Genomic DNA, 20,538 nt, shown 5'->3' with positions numbered 1-20,538 from the left:
GTTTCACTGTGGAGACTGAATTTCCCGACTGTTGGGCCAAAGATATTCTCCTTTCCAATTTTGGCATTAAAATCGCCTAGTATAATTTTAATGTCATGGGCAGGGCAACGGTCATAAGTTTCTTCTAAGCGCTCGTAAAAAATATCTTTGGCCTGTTCGTCCTTGTCTTCAGTGGGAGCATGAGCACAAATAAAGCTGATGTTGAAGAATTTTGCCTTTAATCGAATTGCAGCGAGTCTTTCATTCACTGGGGTGAAGCTGGAGACCAGATGTTTTAACCTCCGACCAACTACAAATCCGCAACCAAACTCATGCTTTGTATCATGGCAGCTATAATACAGTGCGTCACCTTTAGGTGTTGTTGTGACGCCTTTCCCATTCCATCGTATTTCCTGTATGGCAGTAATGACGGCCTTGTACTTTTCAAGTACATCTGCCAATGCGTAAACTGCACCTTCTCTATAAAGAGTGCGAACATTCCAGGTGCAGATTCGCATATTATGGTCCTTAAAACGTTTGCGGGGGTCGTCAACTTTTGAGGGATTTGTTTTTCTTTTCTTTCGTTTTTTCATAGTAGGCTGTTTTTCTAGGGTAGGGTTACTAACCCGACGCCCAAACCCAAGTTTTTAACGTTCTTATGGGAGAACGCGCGGCACATGTTAGCTCACTACCTTTAACGGCTGTTAAAGGCAGTTCCCCAGGTGACACCACGGGGAGGTCAGTGTCCACTTGAGATGAAAGAGGGACCAAGATGAATCCTGGGCTTTGCCATGTTAAAGCCGGTCAGGACCGTTGCTTGGTATCTTCCATCCCCTACGTCACCCAAAAATTGATATGATATATGAAATAAAATTTTATATATTGTTGTAAAATAATTCCAGCTTAATCTCGGGATTTGTTGTTTTTAAATGTTAATAAATGTAATGATATGATGACAAATTTAGTGAGACACAAAAGGTTATGTCATTTTGGTTACGTCGTGGCTCCAAAGCTTATTTTCAGTTATATATCAGCTTATAGTGCTTCAAAAGTTTGTTTGTCGACTTTGTGCGTGAGCTTTTTCATCGAATCGAATTACCTTGTAATTAAAAAATTTTATATAATCTTAGATAAAAACTCATCAAAACATCATTCAGGGTACGAGGTTGTTATAACCCTAATATGCATGCAAATCTGACACACTCTTGTTCTTCACTAGATTTATTCTTATTTTGACCATCTTGGACCATGTGTGTTAAATTGCTTCCAAGATATTTTATTCCTTTGGTTCGTTCTACATCCTCGACGTACTATTTGTTTTCAGACCTACTTTTTTAAACAATAAGCAAATTAAAACATCAACGTTGAGCAGACAATACATATGTCGTATAATTAATGTCAGTACTTATACCCAACAATGGACGTTAGTTAGTCTCTATTAATTCTCCGATAAAGGCTTTAGTTTACAATATTTTAGATTCCTTTCGGAAAATATGTTTTCCCTTCTTCGACTTTGTCAACTTACATTTCGAACATATATGTTTCATTATTTCAACCCACTGTGCAACAACAACCTACTTTTATCCCTACCCCCATTGATGAGCACACACACACACCTATCCACGCAAGCTCATTTGTTTGAACAATAAAATGTTCAATATTATTAATTGCTTTAATATCTTATCAGCCAGACGCTCAAGCATGTAACTTTTAATGGAGACGACACATTACAGTGATGGTAAAGAAGAACGGGAGCAACAACAACAAGCGAAAAAATGGCAAAATGTTAAATAAATTTAAATTTTCATAATGGAAGCAAAGAAGGCAGGTGGCACGAAAGAAATATTTTATGTTAGACAATAAATGAAAACAAAAAATGGCAAAACGAAACAAAAAAAGGCAATATTGCGTAGCGAAAAAATTAAGTTAATTGTTTCTAATTTATAACAATTATTATCAGAAGACAAAAAGTTATTGCTCAGCGACAAAACAAAAAAAAAAAAAAAACAAACGACCAAATGAGGTAATTTCCATAAATTGTGTGGAATGTGAAGAAACAAAAGCACAACAAATGGAAAGTTTAGGTGAAATTTAAACTCACCAATTCCAAAATATTTGTTCTTCCCCTATACATAAAAATGTGAAATATTTAATGGGTTACTTGATGACAAGTAGTTTCGGTTTTCCTGCACAAAAAATATATATTTTTCCAAAAAAAGAAAAAATCTTTAACTAATTGTGGCATTCCACCACATCATTTCAATGACAAGTGTGAAAAATAGCACTTCGTGGCTATGGAATATTAATTTTGTTGAAAAATTCTCGGAAATTTGCAGGAACCACTTTTGGCACTTTAAAGATGTAATGTAAGCGATAAAAGCGATGACCAGTGTTAAGACACTCCAAAATAACACAAATAATGAATATACAGGCCATAGATCTTTTGTTATTTTTTGTGACTTATTTGTCACCATTTACAATTCCGAACACAACACATTCGATTTGGTATTTAACAAAACACCAAAACCCCACACAATTGGAAGTCGGAAATTGAAAATGAAAATTATTAATGAGTGAGTGAATGAGTGCCCTGTGTTGAGTTTTTGTTTTCGTTTTGAATTGTCAACTGGCCTGCCTCACTTAAAATTCTAGACCGAACTTTTGGGAGCATTGATTTTATGCCAATAAAAAACCGTTGTATTTTTTATGAGTTGTGATATTGTTGTTGAATTTTGTAGGGAATACTGCAAAAGTTTGTTAATTGTATTTTTTGTTTATATTCTTTTGCGTAGAATTTTAAATTTATAGCACTTAATTTTTGTTTTTGTATTTTCAGTTATTTTTTATTATTATTTATTTAACTTTGCAATACAATGTCAATAAAAACCATTTGAATAATATAAGTGTTTTACTGTGTCAGTGTGTAGGTAGGTAATTTAAATTTATTGTACAATTTATGACAGCCTTCTAGAGGTTATTTTTTAGGGTTTCAATGGGAAACAAGTGGAAATTTGTGTAGCTTTGAATGAATCACTTGGACATTATTTATTAAGGTGTATTTATGCAGAATGCTTTTTTCATTCAGAAAGGGTATATTGAAGCACCCTTTATTTCCGAAAGGGTCAACAGGAGCACCCTTTCTCTACGAAAGGGTCTTTATAAGCACCATTTCTTTCAGAAAGGGTCTATAGAAGCGCCCTTTCCTTCAGAAAGAGTCTATAGAAGCGCCCTTTCCTTCAGAAACGGTTTGTAGAAGCACCCTTTTTTCAGAAAGTGACTATAGAAGCACCCCTTCTCTCAAAAGGACTATAGAAACCCCCTTTCTTTCAGAAAGGGAATATAGAAGCACCCTTTCTCTCGAAAGGGACTATAGAAGCCCCCTTTCTCTCAAAAGGGACTATAGAAGGCCCATTTCTTTCAGAAAGGGAATATAGAAGCACCCTTTCTTTCAGAAGGGGAATATAGGAGCACCCCTTTCTCTCGAAAGGGACTATAGAAACACCCTTTCTTTCAGAAAGGCAATATAGAAGCACCCTTTCTGTCAGAAAGGGAATATAGGAGCACCCTTTCTTTCAGAAAGGGATTATAGAAGCACCCTTTCTTTCAGAAAGCACCCTTTCTTTCAGAAAGGGATTATAGAAGCACCCTTTCTTTCAGAAATGGACTATAGAAGCACCCTTTCTTTCAGAAGGGAATATAGAAGCACCCTTTCTTTCAGAAGGGGAATATAGAAGCACCCTTTCTTTCAGAAAGGCAATATAGAAGCACCCTTTATGTCAGAAAGGGAATATAGGAGCACCCTTTCTGTCAGAAAGGTACTATAGAAGCCCCCTTTCTGTCAGAAAGGGACTATAGAAGCACCCTTTTTTCAGAATGGGCTATAGAAACACCCTTTATATCAGAAAGGGTCTAAACAAGCGTCTTTACTTTAAGAAAGGGTCTAAACAAGCGCCCTTACTTTAAGAAAGGGTCTAAACAAGCGCCCTTCCTTTAAGAAAGGGTCCGTAGAAGCACCCTCCTTTCAGAAAGGATCTGTAGGAGCACCCTTCCTTTCAGAAAGGGTCTATAGAAACACCCTTTCTTTTAGAAAGGGTGTATAGAAGCACCCTTTCTTTCAGAAAGGGATGATAGAAGCACCCTTTCTTTCAGAAAGGGATGATAGAAGCACCCTTTCTTTCAGAAAGGGATGATAGAATCACCCTTTCTTTCAGAAAGGGGTGATAGAAGCACCTTTTCTTTCAGAAAGCACACTTTCTTTCAGAAAGCACCCTTTCTTTCAGAAAGCACCCTTTCTTTCAGAAAGCACCCTTTCATTCAGAAAGGGATTTTAGAAGCATCCTTTCTTTCAGAAAGGGATATAGAAGCACCCTTTCTTTCAGAAAGGGATTATAGAAGTACCCTTTCTTTCAGAAAGGGATTATAGAAGCACCCTTTCTTTCAGAAAGGGATTATAGAAGTACCCTTTCTTTCAGAAAGGGATGATAGAAGCACCCTTTCTTTCAGAAAGGGATGATAGAAGCACCCTTTCTTTCAGAAAGGGATGATAGAAGCACCCTTTCTTTCAGAAAGGGATGATAGAATCACCCTTTCTTTCAGAAAGGGGTGATAGAAGCACCTTTTCTTTCAGAAAGCACACTTTCTTTCAGAAAGCACCCTTTCTTTCAGAAAGCACCCTTTCTTTCAGAAAGCACCCTTTCATTCAGAAAGGGATTTTAGAAGCATCCTTTCTTTCAGAAAGGGATATAGAAGCACCCTTTCTTTCAGAAAGGGATTATAGAAGTACCCTTTCTTTCAGAAAGGGATTATAGAAGTACCCTTTCTTTCAGAAAGGGATTATAGAAGCACCCTTTCTTTCAGAAAGGGATTATAGAAGTACCCTTTCTTTCAGAAAGGGATTATAGAAGCACCCTTTCTTTCAGAAAGGGATTATAGAAGCACCCTTTCTTTCAGAAAGGGATTAAAGAAGCACCCTTTCTTTCAGAAAGGGATTATAGAAGCACCCTTTCTTTCAGAAAGGGATTATAGAAGCACCCTTTCTTTCAGAAAGGGATTATAGAAGCACCCTTTCTTTCAGAAAGGGATTATAGAAGCACCCTTTCTTTCAGAAAGGGATTATAGAAGCACCCTTTCTTTCAGAAAGGGATTATAGAAGCACCCTTTCTTTCAGAAAGGGATTATAGAAGCACCCTTTCTTTCAGAAAGGGATTATAGAAGCACCCTTTCTTTCAGAAAGGGATTATAGAAGCACCCTTTCTTTCAGAAAGGGATTATAGAAGCACCCTTTCTTTCAGAAAGGGATTATAGAAGCACCCTTTCTTTCAGAAAGGGATTATAGAAGCACCCTTTCTTTCAGAAAGGGATTATAGAAGCACCCTTTCTTTCAGAAAGGGATTATAGAAGCACCCTTTCTTTCAGAAAGGGATTATAGAAGCACCCTTTCTTTCAGAAAGGGATTATAGAAGCACCCTTTCTTTCAGAAAGGGATTATAGAAGCACCCTTTCTTTCAGAAAGGGATTATAGAAGCACCCTTTCTTTCAGAAAGGGATTATAGAAGCACCCTTTCTTTCAGAAAGGGATTATAGAAGCACCCTTTCTTTCAGAAAGGGATTATAGAAGCACCCTTTCTTTCAGAAAGGGATTATAGAAGCACCCTTTCTTTCAGAAAGGGATTATAGAAGCACCCTTTCTTTCAGAAAGGGATTATAGAAGCACCCTTTCTTTCAGAAAGGGATTATAGAAGCACCCTTTCTTTCAGAAAGGGATTATAGAAGCACCCTTTCTTTCAGAAAGGGATTATAGAAGCACCCTTTCTTTCAGAAAGGGATAATAGAAGCACCCTTTCTTTCAGAAAGGGATTATAGAAGCACCCTTTCTTTCAGAAAGGGATTATAGAAGCACCCTTTCTTTCAGAAAGGGATTATAGAAGCACCCTTTCTTTCAGAAAGGGATTATAGAAGCACCCTTTCTTTCAGAAAGGGATAATAGAAGCACCCTTTCTTTCAGAAAGGGATTATAGAAGCACCCTTTCTTTCAGAAAGGGATTATAGAAGCACCCTTTCTTTCAGAAAGGGATTATAGAAGCACCCTTTCTTTCAGAAAGGGATTATAGAAGCACCCTTTCTTTCAGAAAGGGATTATAGAAGCACCCTTTCTTTCAGAAAGGGATTACAGAAGCACCCTTTCTTTCAGAAAGGGATTATAGAAGCACCCTTTCTTTCAGAAAGGGATTATAGAAGCACCCTTTCTTTCAGAAAGGGATTATAGAAGCACCCTTTCTTTCAGAAAGGGATTATAGAAGCACCCTTTCTTTCAGAAAGGGATTATAGAAGCACCCTTTCTTTCAGAAAGGGATTATAGAAGCACCCTTTCTTTCAGAAAGGGATTATAGAAGCACCCTTTCTTTCAGAAAGGGATTATAGAAGCACCCTTTCTTTCAGAAAGGGATTATAGAAGCACCCTTTCTTTCAGAAAGGGATTATAGAAGCACCCTTTCTTTCAGAAAGGGATTATAGAAGCACCCTTTCTTTAAGAACGGGATTATAGAAGCACCCTTTCTTTCAGAAAGGGATTATAGAAGCACCCTTTCTTTAAGAACGGGATTATAGAAGCACCCTTTCTTTCAGAAAGGGATTATAGAAGCACCCTTTCTTTCAGAACGGGATTATAGAAGCACCCTTTCTTTCAGAAAGGGATTATAGAAGCACCCTTTCTTTCAGAAAGGGATTATAGAAGCACCCTTTCTTTCAGAAAGGGATTATAGAAGCACCCTTTCTTTCAGAAAGGGATTATAGAAGCACCCTTTCTTTCAGAAAGGGATTATAGAAGCACCCTTTCTTTCAGAAAGGGATTATAGAAGCACCCTTTCTTTCAGAAAGTGATTATAGAAGCACCCTTTCTTTCAGAAAGGGATTATAGAAGCACCCTTTCTTTCAGAAAGGGATTATAGAAGCACCCTTTCTTTCAGAAAGGGATTATAGAAGCACCCTTTCTTTCAGAAAGGGATTATAGAAGCACCCTTTCTTTCAGAAAGGGATTATAGAAGCACCCTTTCTTTCAGAAAGGGATTATAGAAGCATCCTTTCTTTCAGAAAGGGATTATAGAAGCACCCTTTCTTTCAGAAAGGGATTATAGAAGCACCCTTTCTTTCAGAAAGGGATTATAGAAGCACCCTTTCTTTCAGAAAGGGATTATAGAAGCACCCTTTCTTTTAGAAAGGGATTATAGAAGCACCCTTTCTTTTAGAAAGGGACTATTGTAGCACCCTTTCTTTCAGAAAGGGACTATAGAAGCACCCTTTCATTCAGAAAGCGACTATAGAAGCACCCTTTCATTCAGAAAGTGACTATAGAAGCACCCTTTCATTCAGAAAGTGACTATAGAAGCACCCTTTCTTCCAGAAAGGGGCTATAGAAATACCCTTTCTTTAAGAAAGGGACTATAGAAGCACCCTTTCTTTTAGAAAGGGACTATAGAAGCACCCTTTCTTTTAGAAAGGGACTATAGAAGCACCCGTTCTTTAAGAAAGGGACTATAGAAGCACCCGTTCTTTCAGAAAGGGAAATTAGAAGAACCCAGTCTTTCAGAAAGGGAATATAGAAGCACCCAGTCTTTCAGAAAGGGACTATAGAAGCATTCTTTCTTTCAGGAAGGGCCTATAGAAGCACCCTTATTTTCAGAAAGGGTTTATAGAAGCACCCATTCTATTAGAAAGGGACTATAGAAGCATTCTTTCTTTCAGGAAGAGCCTATAGAAGCCCATTTTCTTTCAGAAAAGGTCTATAGAAGCACCCTTTATTTCAGAAATGGTCTAAACAAGCGCCCTTTCTTTCATAAAGGACCTGTAGAAGCACAATCTCTTTCAGAAAAGGTCTATAGAAGCACCCACTCTTTCAGAAAGGGACTATAGAAGCACCCTTTCTTTCAGAATGGGACTATAGAAACACCCTTTATATCAGAAACGGTCTAAACAAGCGCCCTTTCTTTCAAAAAGGATCTGTAGAAGCACCCTTCCTTTCAGAAAGTGTCTATAGAAGCACACTTTCAGCAAGGGTCTATAGAAGCACACTTTCAGAAAGGGTCTATAGAAGCATATTTTCTTTCAGAAAAGGCCCGTAGAAGCACCCTTTCTTTCAGAAATGGTCTACATAGGCACCTCTTCATTCAGAAAGGGTCTACAGGATCACCCTTTCTTTCTGAAAGGGTCTATAGAAGAAGTCTTTAATTCAGAAAAGATTAAAAGAAGCACCATTTATTTCCGAAAGGATCTATAGAAGCACCCTTTCTTTCAGACAGGGTCAAAATCAGTACCTTTCTTTCAGAAAAGGTCTATAGAAGCACCTTTCCATTCAGAGACTATCTATAGAACCATCTTTTAATCCAGAATGGGTCTATAGGAACACCCCTTATTTCCGAAAAGGTCTATAGAACACCCTTTATTTCCGAAACGGTCTATAGAACAACCTTTATTTCCGAAAGGGTCTATAGAACACCCATTATTTCCGAAAGGTTGTATACAAGCACTCTTTCTTTCAGAAAGGGTCTATAGAATCACCCTTTTTTATTCTTTCCCTTAGAAATGGTCTATAGAGACACCCTTTCTTTCAGAAGGAGTCTATAGATGCACCCTTTCTTTTCGAAAGGGTCTATAGAAGCACCCTTTTATTCAGAAATGGTCTATAGAAGCACAATTTCTTTTAGATAGGGTCTAAAGCAGCACGTTTTCTTTCAGAAAGGATCTATGGAAGCACCCTTTCTTTCAGAAAGAGTCTGTAGAAGCACGCTTTCTTTCATAAAGGGTCTACAGAAGCACCCTTTTTTATTCTTTCTCTTAGAAATGGTCTATAGAGACACCCTTTATTTCAGATAGGGTCTAGAGAGGCACCTTTTCTTTCAGAAAGGGTCTTTAGAGGTACATTTTCTTTCGGAAACGGTCTATCATATTGATCTTCAATGTTACGGTAGACTTATTCAAAGTTATAGTTTTGAATTTCCCCACTTATTTCGATGGTTTAATGGTCTTCTACCAGACCCATTACGTCACTTGGTCTTGATCGAACGTTTTAAGAAAATAATTTGTCCTTTTATAGAGTGCCTGCAATTTATTAAATATTACACGATTTAGGTTCTCGTCACAACACTTGACTGCAATTAACTTTAAAATACAACAAAAACATCGTTCTAAAACAATTTGTAAATAATTGTAGTCTTGATGGAGTGATTATAAATCCATAACAATGGAAATTTAGCTTCCCTTTGTTTTTGTACTAAAAAAACATTCCAATTAACTCAAGAACTGCGCTACTGCCACTTAAAAGCGCGCAAAACAAAAACAATTGACGTGACCCAGTCACTTAAATAAGAAATCAGCAAAGAGGCAGGAGGGACTTATAACAAGCTGATGATCGTTAGCGTTGCGGTGGTGGCCAGCGATCACGCTACGTCAATTGGGCGCCATGTAACGCCACAATTAATAATTAATTTTAATCTAAAACATCTGAAGAAAAAAATATTTCAAATATGTCAAAATAATTAAAAAGAAGGGGGCAACAATTAGAAAGGGATTGCATTAATTAGTTATAGATGTTGTAGTTGTAAAATGTTAACCTATAATTAAAATCGTGTTTAATTAACACCACCGCAAAATAAATAGCGAGAAAAACTGTTTTGATTGCACAAGGGTAGCTGTCGTAATAACCAAGGTTTGAGGAAGAAAGAACGGGGAGCAAGTTGAATGCAATATCAATTTCATAGACATATTTAATCTGGCTTTATGCCCACATACATATATAGTGATGTTTATCTCTACATACGATATAGGCATGCGACACACATACATATACCTATGCATGTAGTTTTTTAACCATTCCTTTGTCATCTGCCTCCATAAAGCAGCCGTTTATTATTTTTTTGTATAGATATATTCAAGATAAGGCAATATATTGTCAAGATTGACTGACAGTAATCACTTAAATAACATCTATTAACAATAAAAATGCCATGCAATTAATTAATTGTGCAATAGAATGCAACCATCCGCCAATTGTGTCGCCTATTCATTTAACAAATCTATATTTTAATAAATAAAAAACATTTGATCAGCTATAGGACAGATGTAATGGTCAATAGTCTGACGGAACCATTTGTTGTCGTTTCTTAATTTTCTTGTTCGCCTAATGTGTGGATCATTTGTCAATAGGTTTATTCAGAGGGAGACTTGGTACCTTCTATATATAAAATCAGTAAGCATTTCTTAATGCCACCGTGGTGCAATGGTATGTACACTCGCCTTGCACGCTAAAGGCCGTGGGTTCGATTCCCGGCCAGTCAACATCAAAATTTTCAACGGTGGCAAAATACCCCTCAGTAATGTTGGCGACATTTCCTGAGTTATTTCAGCCATGTAAAACTTCTCTACAAAGTGGTGTCTTTGGACACACCATTCGGACTCGTCGATAAACAGTAGGTCCCATATCATTAAGCTAATATGAATCGCGCGGTGCACTCATTGATATGAGAGAAGTCTCCCTTGTCCCGTATGGGATGTTTGTGGAACAATTATAAACATTTCTTAAGGCATGGTCTGACTTCAAACATATCGTTATAGCGTCAGTTTAGAGGTTATTTACATTTTGATACTATGAAAAATGTATTTTTATCGAAATAATAGATATATTTGTGGTACAAATATATTTGACCGAAATCTGTTTAAGACAGCGTGGAGTCTATTTAGTCCTGCCCGCCCGCCGGTTTGAGTCATATGAATCATCGGTTTAGCCTAAACTTCGTACCTAGTAATATTTTGTCCAAACTGGATCATATCGGTCTACTCTCTCGGATACTGGCGCCACAAAAGTTCATACTATTTCGGTAAAACAATAACTCTCGGAGAGAGTTACCACTTTGATCCAAACTTTGTAAATCGTAATATTAGTAATAACACTGTGCAACAAGGTTTCTGTGCGGTGGAAAATTCTTTTTGGAGATGAAAGCCCTTAGTGAGTATATTAAGAATCCAAAAGGAAATTTCCCCCATAGGTCAAGTTCTGAGTTATGGCGTGATGCATACATTCTTGATAAACTGTAAGAGCACGGCAATAAACCCGTAACATAAATTCCATTTCGCTATAACTCAGAAGTTTGACCTAAGGCATAACTGTCCTTCCGGGTTCATAATATTAACTTCATCCACTTTTATCGGCAAAAAGAATATTTTACCCACCAAGCTTTGATCTTCATATTTACGCGCAGTGAAATTTTTCCTTAAAAACGGTTCAAGAATACGGGTTTTTTGTTTTAGCACCGAACTCAGGTAAGATGCTGTCAAAAAATTTATTTTCTCTGATTGGCATTTTTAAGTCTATTTGGTTACTTTCCCAGCAAGAATTGTCCAGCAAGAACTTTCTCAGAGAGTAAGGGGTTTTTATTCTCTTTTGCTAGAAAATTGTAAAAAGTAAACAGACACCTTCCCAGCAAAACCCAGCAAGCAATCAGCTGACTTGCCAAAACAGAACAATTTGTCCGCCAACAAAGGAAGCAAACAAGTTGTATTTTATTAAAAATAAAAAAGAAAATGAAACAAAAAGTATTTTTTCCACTACAAATTTGTTCTCCATAAAACAATACAATTAGGGCCATTATTATATGTGTTCTTTTACTATCTGATGGATTTGAAAATGCAAAATAAACCAATTTGGAGGCATTAAAAATATAATTTTTACATTGAAAGTTAATGCCAAGAAGCTCCTCCTTGAAATTCAATCATCACTTTTAACTTTATGTTAAGCGGAACGCTCTAAATCTGTTCGGTAAATCCAAAATATAACAAAAGAAGACTTGTAATAATGGGGGTTAGACTATGTTATTTCCACAATAAAATAGTTTTTAATATTCACAAACATAAATCAACAAAAAACTAAAAACAGATGATTGACTGTTTTCAGGAAGAAGAAGAATTGCTAGTGCTTGCTAGAAGAAATTTGTCCAGCAAGAATTTGCACACTCCCAATGAAAGAACTGTCAAAATGTCTCTCTCGAATCGCTCTCTTTTGCTGGTTTTTTGTGTTAACAGACGACTTCCAGCAACAATTGGTACAAGTTGTTACAAATTTTAGGGTATACATATAACCTTAATCGGTTACTTAAAATCGGTACAAAATCCGTGTTTTATATCGATATATCCAGTTCAAAATATTAGATAACCGTATCTATTCTCCAAGAAAATTTGTCATTAACGTGTTTAGCATATCGGGAGCTATATATGGTAAATATTTCAGATACATCCCAGATGTCAATATAAGCGATAACCAATGGGTATGTCTTCCTACCAATACATGACAAATAACAAATATACAGAAAAACAAAACATAGGTTTTTTCTGAACAAAAACCGGGTAAACGTCAAAAAGGACAATGAAAACGTGACAATATCGATTAGTTGTCAATTAGAACCGTACCTAAAATTCTCTAAGCAATATTTTTGTGGAATATTTGGATGCTGTAAAATCTCATCTTGTGGTACTTTTAATACGGTTCAAGAAAGAAAGGACGAAAAGGTCATGAAAGGAATTGAGTTAGAAGAATGAAATGTTCTACAAAAAAATTCGCCATTCGATTTGACTGAAGACATGTAATCTCAAAGCGAAGCTACAATAACGGCAAACAGAGATATAAAGCTATTTTCTCAAGCATCATATGCGAAAATTCAAAAAATTCATCGCGTGATATCTCAGAAATTTGACCTATGGGGAAAATTTCCTTTTGGGTTCTTAATATACTCACTAAGGGCTTTCATCTCCAGAAGGAATTTTCCACCGCACAGACCTTGAGTTCCAATTTGTGGCACAGTGTAATCGTTTCACTTCTTCAGGAAAATTTCCAAATTTTTCGCCAAAGTGCAGTTCGACGAATGCTTACGGATCCTCTTGATTTGTTTTCAGACGGATGTCCTTGCGAACCCTTTTCAAGCTGTTCAATTGTTATAACCTCAGCATTTATGCTATCAAGGGTATATGGGCAATATTTTTGAAAATTTAACATAGTTGAAGACAAGGTTTAGCCTGTAATAACGCGCGAAATGTGGTTGAGTATTATATAAATTAAATGCTTTCGGATAAAATGAAATGTTTTTAGACTTGGCAAAATATATTGGCCTTAAAAGTTAATTTGCGTGGAAGCTGTGGCTACATTTATGTTATATAATGGGTAAAAATGGGTTGAAGCCAACGTGTCTTTTTTGTTTTCTCTCTATTTGCGATTAAACCACATTTTTCGCGATTTTCCCGTCAAAGTAAAAGTAGAAGGGAACTAAATAGGGATCATCTCTCCAGTGTATTACTTCTCAAAATTTGATCTGAGTCTACCATTAAATGATGCTGACCTTTTTAAAGCCAGATTTTAAGTGTTTTTTTGAAAATTTCTTCTAATTTGGTTCCGTATATAGGATTGTAGATCTTGCGATTCTGAGTTATTTCACAGAAATCTGCATCTAAATACGAACATTTTGTGCGAATATTTTTCTAAAAATCATATTTTTCGGGCCTAATTTTTACAATTGTCATTCGTACTTGATTGCAAATTTTAGATTTTTACGTTGCGGTTCTAATAAATCTTTACTCGTAAAATTCCATCTACTATACGCGAGATACGAGAAATTCCAACGTAGGAAAATCACCTAAAATTGTTTTCGAAAATTTCGCGCATTTTATCGCGTATTCTGGGGGCCGTTTCCACTGCAATGGAAAAACTAGTGCAGCGAGGTACGAGAAATTCCAAGGTAGGAAAATCACCTAAAATTATTTTCGAAAATATCGCGCATTTTATCGCGTATTCTGGGGGCCGTTTCCACTGCAATGAAAAAACTAGTGCAGCGTCTTCATTTTTGCGGAAACAGAGATTTAAAAACTTCCCTGATAAGGGAGCTACATTAATTTTATCCCAAAAAATAGTGTGTGATGCTACATCCACGGTTCCTGATTGATCGCCTTGTAATAGATATATATGGATTTAGACTTTCGTGGTGACATTGAAACCGGATGCGGAACAAAATTTATTGTACTTTGCGCAAATTAGAGATGTTTTATAGGTTTTTTAATGCTTAGATGCAGCCGATGCTACATCTAAGCGTCCAAGTTATATTTCGAAAAATATACAAAATTATGTTGATAATTACGCGAGTTACACATATTTAAAAAATGTATATAAAATAAAACGGTTTATTTGAACTCTATTTCCGTTTAAGAAGCCTTAAGATTTATCTCAACTACCCGATAATTTTCCTCAATGGGAAACCTTCTATGTGAATGTAGATAAAGCAAAATCCGCCCATTTTCTTGGGAGTTTCAAGAAAAATAAAAGAAGTACTCCTATAGAATTTTTCCAATATTTTCAACTCTAGAATGCAGGTGAAAACTATTATTCCAAACCAAAATTAGTTTTTTGTGCTTATTTTGGCTTTAATATCCTAACTACTATCCCGATGATTATAAGTTTGGTCTCATTTTATTCCCCGTGGAGTCTTTATTTAAAACTGTTATTTTTTTGTAATTTTTGACTGGTAAATCGACCTAAATTTTCAAAAAATTCGGATTACGTTTAATATTTTTTCTTAAAAGCAGAAATAATATTTGCTCGCGAGCGGATTTGTACTGGGGATTTTTCTTAACCTATGTACCAAACATCGTTAATGTAGCGCGAAAAGAAAAAATTCAAATTTTTGGAAATGGAATATGAAATAATTGGCAACATTTCCCATATACACTTTCATACTGGCAAAATGTGCCTCAACGAAATAATGGTTTTAGACCCCAAGTATGTTTGTACGAAATCCGTTTCAGACAATTTGGAGTTGATTTAGCCATGCCCGTCCGTCTGTCTGGTTTGAGCGCACAATAACTCTCGAACGAATCAACCGATTCTGTCCAAATTTTGGCTTTAATAATATTTTGTCCAAACGTTAAGTTAGAAGATGGGTAATATCGGTCCACTCCAGAGGTCCGCAAAATGCATATAAAAGGCACACTCTATTGCCTTTTCCGAAAAGCGAATAGTGCAGTGCCTTGCATATAAAAAATATGAATGCGCAAAAAGCAGATTCACCCCAAAAAATGATTCACTGCTTTAGTGCATGCTTGCTTGCTTTTACATTTGTATTCACACGATTAGCAAATGCAGTATACACAATACTGCATACCACCACACAGTATCGTACCATCTTCTGTTTGAATAAATGAATACATTTGCCAAATTTCGATTTTTCTTTGAGTTTCTTTAATAATAGGATAAACTAAACTAATAATTGTTTTTATTGTCTCAACATTATTTTTTTTATGTTTATTAACATGTAAATTTGACCAGAAATATCTACTGCTTTTTGTAATGCAACGTGCTTTTTCGAAGGCAGCGTGCAAAAAAAAGGCAACGAGCTCTTGTAGTGTGTTGTGTGTGTGCAATTGGCACACACTCATGAAAGTAAAGGCAAAGCAAGCAATAGCATTAAACAGAGATGGCAATAGCAAACAATGAAAAAAGCACGAAATCGCGAATATGCATTAAAAGCGAGTGGCATTTTGCGGACCTCTGGTCCACTCCTTCAGGTACCTTCCCCACAAAAATTCGAAAATGTTCGGAAAAAATTGTGCGCATGATAACTAATTGAAGGCACATCGTGAAATTTCTACCAGACTTAGATGAGGATTCAATATGGACTCAATCGATCCACCCCTTCAGAAAAGTTCAGTTTAGGACCTGCTCTCGAATCGTTTTGATTTTTGTTGTAACAACTTGTATTCATTGCCTCCCATACGACCGTTCAAGTTTCATCAGTGGTAAGCCCACACTTTCTGAGAAAATAGCCTGAAAGGTGCAAAAAAAACCCTATGACACCGTGTGTAGTGGTTGGAGCGCAAGATAACTCTCGGACCGGTTCGTTGCAAAATTAGGTCTTCTTAATATTTTGTCCAAACTTAGTTTAAGTTCGAAGATAAGACATATCGGTCCACTCCTTCAGGTAAGTCTCACACAAAAGTTCAGAAATGTTTGAACAATTGTGCAGGAGTGACCTTCGCCTCATTACGCTGTCAGATATAACCATGTCCGTCTGTCCGTCCGTCTGTTGAAATCAAGATACAGCTCGCAATTTTTAAGATAGAACTTTATAATTTGGTATAGAAGTTTCTATCACGCCTAGGATGTTTGATATTGAAAATGGGCTATATTGGACCACGCATTCATATATCCCCCGTAGAACGGTACTTCCCGATTTTCGGTATTTTGAAAGTTGTGGCCTCAATGTTCCACCGATATGGCTGAAATTTGGTATTAAGTCTTCATTGGGGGTGTTCAACTTTCCCTTCTAAATTTGTCGGTATAGGTCCTCGCCTTCATATAGCCCCCATAGAACGGTACCTCCCGATTTTCGGTATTTTTTATAGGTCCACGTCTTCCTATATCCCCCACCCAACAAAATAACTCTTTACAAAACCCCCTACTAGCACATTATTTTATAAGTTGGTATTGTTTGGCCACTTATGTAAGTAAGTCGTGATTACTTATTTAACTCCTTCATTTAGTGGTAAACAAGTGAGCAAAGGCTATATTCGGGACGGGGCCGACCATGTGAAACCCTACACCACTGCCCCTGTGCATAAGATTTTCACTGGTAAACATTTCTTTTAGGGAATATAATCCGACTACCACCAAACATAATATGCCTATTTCTCTCTGGGATCCCCAGAAGCAACCAAAATTTCGTGACCATCCGATCAAAATTGCGACCAGAAGCGTGATTGCAAAAAATGGAAGAATTGGATGCATTACGGACTATTGTGGTATCTACCTTGTTTGACCACCTTCACCTACCTACTTTACACCAATGTAAATGTAATATTTTCTTTTCTTCCATTGACAGGCTTTGCCGTTGGAATACGCCAACATACTCTGCATCAATATAAAGGAGATCTTTTCTTCTTCCATTGACGGGCTTTCCTTTTGGAATACTCCTACTAGAAGCGGAGATATTCGCATAAGAAAAACCATTGACTTTTCTCCACATAAGTTTTTTGCTTATTCCGACTCCTGAATATTATCCGACTATCACCAAAATCAATAGGCTTCTTCCTCTGAGGGACCCGCATCAAATAAGTTTTTTGCCCATTCCGACCCCTGAATATTATCCGACCATCACCAAAATCAATAGGCTTCTTCCCCTCTGGGACCCTCATCAACACCCAAAATTTGGTGACGATCCGATTAAAATTGCGACCTGTAGCGTGATTACAAGGTTTAGATGGACAGACGGACAGGTGGACGGACGGACACACATAGCCAGATCGACTCAGCTCATCGAGACATTCATTTTGGTATATATAAGTATGGGTCTACAACCATTACTTCGATGCGTTACAAACTTTTTGGCCAAAACCAATTATAATACCCTCCCCACATAGTGGTGTAGGGTATAAAAAATAACTACTTATTTCGCGCGACATGTCCTTGTTAAAATAATAGTTTAGTAGGGGGTTTTGTAATGAGTATTTTTGCTGGGCATAGAAGCGCTCCTCTTGATTTTCGGTATTTTTAGGTTTTAGCCACAATATCGGAAAATTGGTATTTAATATCGGAAAATTGGTATTTAATAGCGGAAAATTGTTATTTAATCTTCTTTAAGTCTAAAAACTTTCCGCCAGAAATTTGTCGGTGTTTTTATATAGCACCCTCCCGAAGGTTTTTGAAGGTTTCAGCAATTTGAAGGTAAAGCATCCACATTGTTTTGTATTTAGTCTTCTTGATAAACGAAAGGAAACTAATTGTTATATTTTACTTGAATACAACTCGTGGTGGAGGGTATAACAAATTCGGCCCGGCCGAACTTAACGCCTTTCTTGCTTGTTTTATACTCGACTAGATGCTGCAGGCTTGTCCTTACGGATACTTTATGCATGTCCGCAAAAACTATATTTACTTAAGCGTTTAGGAATAATTAGCTCTACTTCAATACAACTCGTGGTGGAGAGTATAACAAGTTCGGCCCTGCCGAACTTAACGCCATTCTTACTTGTTTTATACTCGACCATATGCTGCAGGTTTGTCTTTAAGGACACTTTATGAATGTCCACAGAAACTAGATTTTCTTAAGCGTTTAGCAATAATTAGCCAAGGCTACTAGTTGCCTGGATTATACCTTTTAAAATTTAATTATATTGCACCTAATTTTATTTTTGTGTTTTTTTTTCTTTGCAGTTTTTTTATTGTAAACGTTAATTTTTGAAACGTCACACTGGCTTCACCCAATAACACAGCACCGCCAGTGCTTTGGCGTGCGCGTCGAAAAGTGGGTAAGTACCTCAAAGCAAAACATTCAAAAATTATTAATCTTATAATTTGGGTTAATTATAAACAAAAAAGGTAATTATAATGTTTGAATGAATACGCGTGATACTTAACCCACATTTACAAACTTCGGTAACCTATACCAAGGTTAGCATGTGAAATTAAGAAGGATGGATTATTTTGTTATAAAAGAAGGATTTTTAAATCATCTGTTTTCATCCTTTAATTTTAAAAATTGTGTGGTCAGTTAAGCCTAGCCCTGCATGACGGTTACATGTAAAAGCTTAAGCTGCTTAAAAGGTAGCTTAATATTGGAGTAAAAAAATATTTCTTTGTGAACCCTTAAGCGTGTCAGAGCTACAATCTAAAATCTAAACATTTTATAAAATCGAAAACCACATTCTTGCCATTATAAATACGGAATAAAAGGACAAAGGAACTTTTAATATAACACAAAATAACAATCAGCGAACAAATCTTTCCTTTCAATACTTGTATTCAATTAGAAAGCAAAGAAAATCCTAGCAAAAAATTGCAAATCCTTAACAGCTATTGTCGTCAAACAGACGTTTTTGATTTTTAGTACTGGACAATGGTTATTCCCCCGCCCAAATATCTTAACAACATTATCATCTGTGGTCGTTGGTCATAGAGCCTTGACCAAATAAATATCAACAACTTACATTATAAGTTTTCTTCATTTTTTTCTTTCTTCTATTCTTCTGTGGAAGTCATCCATCTTTACACGCTTGATTGGGACAACAACCTTTTCTTGGATTGTGTGTGTTTTTGTGTGGGAATCCTACGAATCGTATAAAAAATAGAAATCGTAATAACCATAATGCTACCATTCCTTTGTACAACAAGAGGAAAATCAATCAATAATATCAATGAATGCTTTTTTTATTCATATTCCATTTTAAGATTTTTAATGGTATATTATTTTTGTCTCCTTTCTTGCTGACAAAGTGTTTAACAGTTGAAGTGTTTCCCATTTTATAGCTGGCGAACGAACTTCTAAGAAAGCAATCGAGCGGTCAAGCCTTTGTTAAACAGTAGCCACTCGTTTTACAACTATTTCAGAATAAACAAGTAAAAAGTCGTTAAGTTTGGCCACTCCGAATTTTTTATACCCCCCCACCATAAAATAGTCTTAAGTAAAATACTATAATTTCACCCCAAATGCTTAAATTATCTAACCTAATCTAAAAAATGTGTTCAGTCAGGTGAGAGGTAACACCTAGGGGAATATATCAAAGCTAGTTCGATTTTTGGTGGAGAAGTTGCGTGTCCACAGATAACCTCAAAATTCTAATTACAGCTAGTTCGATTAAAAACTGTAGGTAAAACCCTAAAAATACCCAAAATCGTGAGGTAGCGTTTTATAGGGGCTATACCAAAACATGGATCTATGTTGACGATTTTAAGTGAAGAAGTTTTGTGGACACTGAGAACCTCAAGTGTCAAATTACAGCTAGTTCGGATAAAAATTGTAGCTAAAATCCTCAAAGTACCAAAAATCGGGAGATACCGTTATATGGAGGCTATACCAAAACATGGACCTATATTGACGATTTTTGATTTGAGGACCTCAAATGTCAAATTACAGCTAGTTCGGGTAAAAATTATAGCTTAAATCCTCAAAATAACAAAAATCGGAAGATACGGTTATATGGGGGCTATACTAAAGCATGAACCTATATTGACGATTTTTGATAGAGAAGTTTAGTGACCACCGAGGACCTCAAATGCCAAATTACAGCTAGTTCGCTTAAAAATTTTAGATAAAATCCTCAAAGTACCGATAATCGGGAGGTACCGCTATATGGGGGCTATACCAAAACATTTACCTATATTGACGATTTTTGGTAGATAAGTTTAGTGACTACTGAGGACCTTAAATGTACAATTACAGCTAGTTCGCTTAAAAATTGTAGATACAATTCTCAAAATGCCTAAAAACCGGGAGCTACCGTTATATGAGGGCTACACCAAAATATGGACCTATATTGACTTTATTTGATAGAGAAGTTTAGTGACCACTGAGGACCTCAATTGCTAAATTACAGCTAGTTCGGGTAAAAATTGTAGCTAAAATGCTCAAAGTACCAAAAATCGGGAGATACCGTTAAATGGGGGCTATACCAAAACATGAACCTATATTGACGATTTTTGGTATTGCAGTTTAGTGACCACTGAGGACCTTAATTACCAAATTACAGCTAGTTCGGGTA

General features: G+C 36.4%; 1 protein-coding gene across 2 annotated transcripts in view; it reads left to right on the top strand.

Annotated features, from left to right (window-relative positions):
* Window positions 1-20,538, top strand: part of Pde11 (Phosphodiesterase 11) — a 346,062-nt gene that overhangs the window by 48,353 nt on the left and 277,171 nt on the right. For both annotated transcript variants that reach the window (XM_073969743.1, XM_073969741.1), the window contains exon 3: window positions 18,215-18,309. The gene's annotated coding sequence lies outside the window, so the exon portion shown is untranslated. The remainder of the gene's footprint in view (window positions 1-18,214; window positions 18,310-20,538) is intronic.

Source organism: Musca autumnalis, unplaced genomic scaffold (genome assembly GCF_047663935.1).
Source record: "Musca autumnalis isolate F117 unplaced genomic scaffold, ASM4766393v1 scaffold_2, whole genome shotgun sequence".
NCBI lineage: Eukaryota > Metazoa > Arthropoda > Insecta > Diptera > Muscidae > Musca > Musca autumnalis.
This window is presented reverse-complemented; position numbering and strand designations above follow the sequence as displayed.